Genomic DNA, 9,658 nt, shown 5'->3' on the forward strand with positions numbered 1-9,658 from the left:
CCCTTCTCCCTTCTCCCTTCTCCCTTCTCCCTTCTCCCTTCTCCCTTCTCCCTTCTCCCTTCTCCCTTCTCCCTCTCTCTTCTCTCACCAAGCAACCTCAGCCACTCTTCATATGGTTCCCCTCCAAGCCCTTCATCACCCTTGTGGACCTCCTTAGGACAGCCTAATGTTTTTCTCTGTATTTTGTCACCCAAAACTGCCCCCAGCACTCGAGGTGAGGCAGCCCCAGCTCAGAGCAGGACAATCCCCTCCCTTGCCTGGCTGGTGATGCTGTCCCTGATGAAGGCAGGACACACTTGGCCCTCCTGGCTGCCAGGGCACTGCTGACTCATGCTCTGCTTGCCATGGACCAGAACCCCCAGGATCCTTTCCACAGCACGGCTTTCCAGCCTCTCATTCCCCAGTCTGTGCACACAGCCAGGGTTGCCCCATCTCAGGTGCAGAATCCAGCACTCACCTTTGTTAAACTTCATATGGTTGGTGATTGCCCATCTCTGATTTATTGAGGTTTTTGTCTGCCCTCAAGGGAGTTGACAGATCTTCCCAGTTTAGTGTTATCTGCTTTCTGCTTGCTCTAGAAGACAGAATAAAGAGAATGTGCTCAGGTTGCACTCACCTTTCGAAATGCTGGTTTTTACTGAGAATCTGCTTGTTTTCTTCAAGAAGTTTGGAACCCATCTTGTTGAGATCTGTCTTTGCACTCTGTGGATGAGGTCACATCTGAAAGCAGTATCTTCCTACAAAAACATTGCACAGAAAAATCTGTTGTTTTACAGAAAACACTATGTCATGTCTCATCTCCTGCAGAGCTGGAATGAGATGCTCAGGTGGACTACATAATTTGCTCTCCCAAATTTTTCATGTCTGACAGACTTCACAGTGGGTTGTCTCATATATTTGTAATACCAGATTTTTTCAGATGTTGAGTCAGGCTGGTAGAAAACCAATCCCATTCCAAACTCTAATAGAGCAATGCAATTTATTTCATAGCACTTACTGCCATAAAACTGGAAAATACAAACACAAAACCTTTTGGCTCTTTTTCTTGTTCTTAAGCCACAGTAAGTCTAGTTTTCACTTTGGTACTGCAACTGTTGAATTTACCCCTATTCCCATTTTTTGAGAGGACATTCTGGCATAAATAGGCTTGAGGCCATCCTACAGAATATAGGAGACTCTGCCAGAAAGAACAGTCCCCATTCAGGCTTTGGCTAGGAGGTTGCCACAGGCACAGGACTACACCTCAGGCCACAAGGGATGCTGCAAGGGAGGAGGCTGCAGCAGCTCACTCACTCAACCCCTGCTCAGCAGAAGGAAGTACTGTGTGAGGCTCAGAAACAATTATATCTTTTCCCCACCTTGATCAGAAGCACAGAAAACTCTGCTAGAATTCTGCACAGACTTGCAAGGACAAAGCAGTCTGAAGGGAAGGAACTTTCGGAGGTATTTCCCATGGATAGCTCACCCACCCTATTTATACAGCAAACGGATTGAACTCTTCCTCTGGCATTTAAAACAAGGATGACAGATCTAAACTGTGGGAGAGACATGGGACAGCTGCCTTTCTGAGTGCTGCAACTGTGTGGCCACTGCTGTGGATGCAGGATGCCCTGTTAGGGTCTATGGGCAGGACTGGGGGCTCTGCAGCTGGGCATAAACCAAAACCCTCCACCCACTTGCTCCAAATGAGCAAATGTATTTACAGGGTGAGAGGCCAAAGGAAGGGGGTGTACACAGGGTGGCAGAGGAAAGGTGAGTGCCTCGGTCTGGCAGCACTGAAACCTCTTACATAAAAATAATTTTTATTTTTACTGAATTTTTTACAGAACATAAGAACAAGATGAGAACAAAGATAAAGAAGGTTTCACACGGCACCTCTAAAATGCAGGATAATCCCAGCTAATCTAGACACTCACACTTTAATCCTAAAGAGGATAACATCCCACTCCTTCTCCTCTCTCTAAAAATTGCTTGATTTAAACTGCTTTATGAACCTTGAATCTTCCCAGGATGGCCATCCAGGCAGAGAAACAAACTTTGATTTTTACAAGTTTGTTTTCTGTACTACCCACTAAATATTTGCACTGTGGATGGGAGAAGTGAAGGTCCCTCTGGACCTTGAGACATGTTTGTACCCTACACCACCTTTCACTAAAATTCATCCCTATCAGACAAGCAAGGAGAGGGACAAATGTAGCAAAAGGGCACAAAAAATATCCCAGAAACTTTTCTACACTTCCGCACCATTCTGTCAACTAGACTTACACATCACCCAAAAAGCTGGACCCTGCACCCAAAACAAGAAAAACCAAAAAAAACAAACAAAAAAACCAAACAAAAAACAAACAAAAAACCAACCAACCAAAAAAAAAAACATAGCAAATTAAGAACTAAGAAAAACATGGAGTAAAAAGTAACATCTAGAACTAGAGGTCAGTCAGCCTTACTGCTGATGAATTATTTTCCAAGCATGGTCCCAGTTGTGTTAGGGGTGATATCGAATCCCCCAAACCCTTGGGTACAGTGAGGTGGTGCAAAATAATAGTTTCTTAATTAACAAACACTGCTCAGCATCTTGCCTTTGTACTTCTCCGAGAAGAATCAGTTTTGCTCTCAACTGAAAAATCCCTGCTACCACACCTGCAATGACAGACCACAGGTGTGGCCTTTGCACTTGTGGGTTTGGTGGAAGTAGGGTAAATTTCCAGTGTCCTTGATGGAGGAGTATCTTCCCCCATGGAGGGGACAGAAGGGGGTGAATTGTGTGCAGTGCAGGTTGAGCAGGGCAGGCAGGGCTGCTCTTCACACTGCCCCCTCAATCCCACCACAGCTCCCAGCCCCACCTGCAGGGATTTGCTCTTAGGGGTCTCCCCCTTTAGCAGCTCACAGATCCTGAACTCTCCATGCACCCCAGAAAGGTGTAAAAATTGTTGATTTGGGCTTGTTATTTTTCAGCTTTCCTTTGAAATATCTTTCTCCTGATGGTCATTCTCCCAGTTACCTGTCCCATTGCCGGCATTATTAATTCTGGTTGCAAAGGGTGTATATAATTTCCCTCTTTGGTTTTGTAGCCAAGCAGCCAGGCTGCTGGAGCAGAGATTGCTGGAGCTAGAGCAATCAATTTTGTAGCACAGGGCTGCTTCACATTCAGGACCCAGTTCAAGAAAGCACTTAGGCAAAGAAATAATGACCAGTTTGAATGGGAATATTAGTGCTCAAAGTTAATTGTGTGCTTTTAAAATTGGGCCTTATATCATGCCAATCAAATAATTAATCTACTCAATTACAAGCTCCTGCTACCAAATACATGCCCTGGACTTCCTTTACTCAAAAGAGGAAACATGCACCTAGGGCCTTGAAAAAGCTATCAACATTCAATAGCAACACAGCAGAGACTTAAAATAATGTTGGCTTACTCCTTGCTAACTTTTACCAAGCAGAAAATTCAGTGTGCCACTACTTCAGGGTCAGTCATTCAAGTGCTTTAATGAGCAAATGGACTATATGCTAAAAGCTAAAGAGGGCGTTTTTCTCCTCCCTTGAGACAGTCTCAGTGGAAACTGAAAACTATTTTTTGACCTCACAAGTCCTCAGATTTCTAGTATGCATCACAGTAGGTTCACCAAAAAGTAATCTGAGTCACAGAAGGATTAACTGTGCAAGGAACAGCAGGAAAGACAGGATGGTATCTGCAACACAATGCACATAAAGATGAAGGGAGTGATTAGAAGTGATGCATCCTTGTGAAGCCAGGTATATTTTTACACAGGCATAGTCTACAAGCAGGATCATACAACTAACCTCCTCAGAGCTCTTGCTGACCAGCAGATGATATCTTATGCTGTACAGTTCTATTAAATTAAGCACAGAAACATCCCAAACTAAACTAAATTAAATAAATGGAAGAATTTATTGATTAAAACGTGTTTCTATAGGAGATGAATACAGTATCAAAACTTTCAATTTTTTCAACAAAACCTGCGATCCATCTGTGTTTGAAGTGGTTGATACAGCAAGCTGCTGGCTCATGACAGCTTCATTTGCCATGCTGTTGCTGAGGTCTGTTTTGAGCAGCCCAGCTAGGCTGTCACTTTTTAGAGACAGTCTCTGAGGAGCTACAGATGCTAAAGTTAGATGCGGTGCTACATGCTAATGCATGAGATTCAATAACCTGGATCAAATGATTGCTGCAATCCATGTCTGACCAGCTGGAGCTGGCATTATTTCTACTAGTCCCCAAATTAATTTCTCACTTTAATTTTAAATGGAAGAATGATTTTGCTGTTGCTACTGAAGCTGTTTTAGATTCATTCTGAGTTTGTTTTGGTTCCTGTTTGCATTTTAGAGACATTCTGGGTCTTTGCATCAGCTCCTAGGGATGGGTTAGTGTAGAGCACTGAAGACTTCTTTTGAAGTCCACTGCCGTGACTGCGAAATGGGAACCAGAGAGCTGGCTCTCATGGCAATTTGCACTCAGTTTGTGCTGTGTAGGTGTGTGATGTTTTAGCAGGGAGCAGTTATTTTTAGTTCAGACATCTAAAACCCTGTATTCAACAATGATCAGCTATGGACTACGAAACAAGTCTGTAAAAACGAGGCTATTGCTGTGTTTGTGTATGTACATGAATACATGCATGCAAAAGAGTAGGGAGGCAACAAAATATAGCTACCTAAGATAAGACACTTTTGGCTTTTTATCTAAGAAGCCCTAGAGATGGGAATGGCATCCAGCATTTCAGGAAGAAGCCATGTTTTAACTAGAGAGCTAGTGGGAGTGAAGCCTTAAGACATTTTCCCATTTGTAGGGTGGTACAGAGGGGCAGTGACTGAAGCAGTAACGGTGGAGGTGAGACAAGAGGCCTATGTAATTAGGAGGATATTGTCTTGGCTCAATTCAAAACAGTAACAGATATTTCTTTGAAGAGGTATTGTCTTAATTGCCACGTTAGACTGCCAGCTCTGTCAGGCAGTGGTCAACTCAGCAATGCATGAAACAGCATCAGCACTATGGAGCTCTCCTGCTGAGCCCCAGTCCACAAGCACATCCACAAGGACTGCAGTTTTAGGAGCTGTAGCTCAGGTGAAATATGTTTAGATTTAGTGCTCAGCTGACTTGATGGAAAGTATCATCCTGGTCATCCTGTTCACTGGCTCTCCTAAAGATTTTACCAAAACAGTGTGACTGATGCAAATAAGGGAGGGAGAGTGTTCAGGCTGAGCATCCCAGACAGATATGGCTAACCCTAGCAGCTTGCTGGCAGCTGTAGTGCCAACACTCTCCCTCTCTGTCCATTCTCCCAGTATTTAGAAAATTGGTGTCTCCCAAATGGAAAAACACGGCTCTAAGAAAGAATTAGACAAGAGAGAGCTGGCTTTGCACTACTCAAATTTCCCCATTCCCTGAATTTGTATGTCTGATTTTGCAGTCTCAGTGGTGTCGTATTCCTGACTTCATGCCTTTACTTCTAATTCCTTTTTCTGCTTGTGCTCCTTTACATGTTATGGCTGTCTTCTTGCTTTGAGACAACTCTGGCTCTTTACAGACCACATACTTCACTCTGTGAAAGTACTGAGCTGCCACTTGCAATCCCACACAGGACCGCCCTCCCATCCTCTGGAGAAAGGTGAAGTCTTGTGGTTACCACATGCAGAGGGCCTCACTTGAAAAAAAAGCAAGGGTTTCAACTGTTGTGTGGTACAGATGTCTGTCCCATTTCTGCAGCTGAGTGGTCACTTAAATTTTGTTTATGAAGAGATTTCTCATTTGTGTATGGGTAAAAAACCTGCAAATCTGAGTTCGTCACTGCTTTGACACTGCATCATGACCTCTCAAGATTCAATTCCATTGTTTATTCAATGGTATTTTAAAAAAATTCTACAGTGCTATATCCATGTCTGCTCAGAAAAGGATGTCTGCCATGAATGCTCAGACAGTGGACTCCTGCATTTTGTTTTTAGTAGACCCAGTGCTTAAAGTACTTCTATTTCTCTTCCATGTTGTTGGAAAGACTTGATTTTCCCTTGGGGTTTTTTTGTTTGTTTATTTTTTGGGGGTTTTTTTAGGCTAGATTTGGCAACCATGAAAACCACATGTTAACATCTGAACTGGAATAAAGAATATTTTTATGGATATTTTTATGTCTTTCTTGGATTATCTTTTCAACTCAAAGAGTTCCCAGATGCATATTCCAATGCTTAAGACTGGTAACTCTCCCAGCAGAACCAGCCTTCTGTGCTTGTTCCAGGTGAAGAGACAGACAAAAGATTAACAGACAAAGCTTTGGAGATTCTTAAATTTACAGTTTTCTTTGCAAAATTAAGTCACACACTTCTGCAGGAAAGAAGCTGACGTAAATTTTCAGAATATATCTTTTGCTTTCAGAGGTTTCACTGCTTCTAATATCTGATCTACCCTTCTTATGTCTAAGCTGCTTCCCTTTTCTTTCTGACCAAAGACTTTGACCAGGTTTCCCTGATTAGCAGCACTGGAAAATCCAAATGGCAGAATTAGATTGTTGTTGGCTCAAAACCAGCTCTCTGCCCATAGACAAACTTGCCCCAAAACCTGGCTACCGAAATAACAGAAGTAAAGGTTTCTTTCTATTTCACTCTTAGCACAGAAAACAAACTTTGTCATTCAGACATTGGAACAAAAAATGTGCCATCCTATGCTATGGGAAAGGTTCCTTCCTGATATTTAAGGTCCCCTCCAACCCAAGTCTTTCTATGATTTGTATGATAAGCCCTCCAGAGAATTCATGCCATAGTGGATAACTTGAGCAGTTGTTTTTGACCACTGTATGTTGCTCTTCTGTCTTGTGGAAGATACAAGAAATATTTTTTAAATAAATCCATGCCTTCTCTGTCTAGTAAAGGGCAGCTAAAATCAACTGTGCTGTTTTAACAGGAATCAATAACCTTTTTTCCTCTAAGAAGGCAATTTATTGGCTTTTCTCTAGAAGTTCAATAGTCTTTTCAATGTTCAAATAATCTGCACATAATCCACTAAACTTTGATTCCAAGGGAAAAACATTCAAGAAAATAGTAAAAAGACAATGCAAATAAGCGTGACTGTGCTGAACACATCTGGTAATGTCTATGAACAGGGAGAAAATTTGTACTGATTCCTTAAGACATCTCTCTTATAAATTGGGTTAACATCTTGATACTGCAGCTTTTCAGTCTCCTTGAGGCCTTCCTCAGTCTAGACTGTTCTGTATTTCTTATTCACAAAACATTCCTGGATTGATAAAAGACACAAAGGGCCATGGCTGCTTCTGTCCTTTAAAGTCTTATTGACTCTCCTCTTCATTGCTCAAATAGAATTCTCTGGTCTTCTGATCTGCTCTCAGAAAAACACCATGGATATATGCTTACAACTTCCATTTTCATCAGAATCAGGAGTAATCCTCACAGAGAAGTGCTGCAGCACAGAGTAGGAAACAACACCTAGCTGAAGACTGGCTCAAGCACTTTGGTGCTGCTTATACTTTCTTCTTCACAGTGAGACATACATTAATTACAGGAGATTGAAAGGGGTTTGCAGCCTGTGGCATAGCACATCAAACAGATATTGGGTTGAACTTCTGGTCTGTTAATGTGCAGTTTCTGGGTTCTAGACAAAGGCCATGATAACTCAATTGGCAAATTCCAAGCTTTGATTATGAAAACTTTCAACAACCAACTAGGAGTTAGAAGAATGCCTTATCATGCTCATATGCTTTTGACCCTTCAAGTATTGCTGCTGTTGAGCTGAAAAAGAATCAAATGTTTCTCATCTGAAAGAATCAGATTAGGAAGGAGCAAGAAAGAGAAGACTGATAGATCAGGAGTTGCAGGTCTGTTCTTCAAGTGACAATGACTTTGTCTTCACACCTGACCCCATACCCCTTTTCTGTCCCATTTTCCTCCATTGATATACTTTATCCTTAATCCTCCCCCTGCTGTGTTGTAAGACTCTATTTGAACACAAAAGAACTGGACACTAAATGTGTCTTGTTGACACATTTGTGTCTTTGTGACAAAAATATGTCAATGTGTGTCTTGACACCAAAAAATGCCACAAAAGTTAAATGTTATAGAGGTTGCATACTTGTTCAAACTTTTTTCTCTCCATGGATCTGTAGTTAATGGGAAACTTTGTGCAGTTCTGTTGCTTTTCTCTGGAAGTGACAGTATGAATCAGGCAGTTTTCCTTGTAAAGACTGAGGAGGCAGTTGAAGGCTGGTTTCTACTGTGAGTTATTGGCATGGAACTGTGGCATGGTAAAAAATTACTCCCAAAAATCACACAGATGAACAACAGCTGTTGACTTAAGTGCTGTAACTTTTACTGCTTACCTGAGGGCTATTTTACTCTGGAGGAAGTGTGGACATATCTGTGCCTACAGGTACATAGCCTTGGTTGCAGCAGGGCTGCCAGCTTTTGTGACACAAAGAGTGGACTTGGCAGTGAGGTTCCATGCCCAACAACAGCCTTCTCTACACACTCACCAGGGCCCATCTGGCAACCAGGAATCACAGAACCATAGAATCACAGAATCATGATCATGGAATGGCCTGGATTGGAGAGTGACCTCGAGGATCATCTAGTTCCAACCTCCCTGCCACAGACAGGGACATGTTTCACCAGACCAGTTTGCTCAGAGCTCTGTCTAAAATGGTCTTAAACACTTCCAGGGATGGGACACTCATAACTTCTCTGGGAAGCCTGTTCCACTGCCTCACCACTCTCACAGTAATCAATTTTTTCATAATATCTAATCTACACCTTCCCTCTTTCCATTAAAAGCCACTGACCCTTCTCCTGGCACTACTTGTTCTTTTAAAAGTCCCTCTTCATCTTTCTTGTAAGCTCCCTTCAGGTACTGAAAGTAGGCAATTAGGTCTCTCAATAAAGCCTTCTCTTTTCCAGGCTGAACAAATCCAAATCCCTTGGCTTTTCTCCATAGAGCAGGTGCTACATCTCTTTGGATTTACTACAACAGGTCCATGTCCTTTCTCTGCTGCAGACCCCAGAGCTGATGCAGCCCTGCAGGTGGGGTCTCAGCAGAGCAGAGCAGAGCAGAGGGGCAGAATCCCCTCCCTCACCCTGCTGGCTGCGCTGCTCTGGATGCAGCCCAGGACACGTTTGGCTTTCTGGACTGTGAGTGCACACAGCTGGGTCATGTCCAGCCTCTCATTCACCAGCACTTCCAGGTCCTTCTCCCCAGGGCTGTTCTCCATCTGTTCATCCCCCAGCCTGTGCTGATACCAGGGGTTACCCTAACCCAGGTGCAGCACCTTGCACTTGGTCTTGTTAAATCCCATGAGATTCTCGTGGGCGCACTTCTCCAGCCTGTACAGGTAGGACAGGATGGCTTCCCATCCTTCAGGAGTGTCATTCACACCACTTAACTTGGCGTGACCTGGGAATTTTTTAAGCATACACTGGATTCCTCTGTCTGTGTCAAAATTGGACATTTAAAAAAATAAAATTAAAAAAAAATAAAAATAAAAAATAGGCCAACCACATCCTGGGCTGCAGTTCCCAAAGCACAGGTAGATCTTATCTCTCTGCACCTAATTCATAAGAAGCAACAGAAAAATAAAGATGAGTACAGTTCTCAGAGGTGACTTGATATGGGACAAGATGCAGTGGATATAAAACTGCAGAATGG

The 9,658-nt window shown here is 42.8% G+C and overlaps 1 long non-coding RNA gene across 1 annotated transcript in view; it reads right to left on the reverse strand.

Annotated features, from left to right (window-relative positions):
- The window catches only part of LOC107214424, a 2,914-nt gene extending 2,344 nt beyond the window's left edge, over positions 1–570 (reverse strand). The window contains exon 1 of the long non-coding RNA XR_004500149.1: positions 458–570. This is a non-coding gene — a long non-coding RNA (uncharacterized LOC107214424). The remainder of the gene's footprint in view (positions 1–457) is intronic.
- Between the last annotated feature and the right edge of the window lie 9,088 nt (positions 571–9,658).

This window comes from Parus major, chromosome 2 (assembly GCF_001522545.3).
Source record: "Parus major isolate Abel chromosome 2, Parus_major1.1, whole genome shotgun sequence".
NCBI lineage: Eukaryota > Metazoa > Chordata > Aves > Passeriformes > Paridae > Parus > Parus major.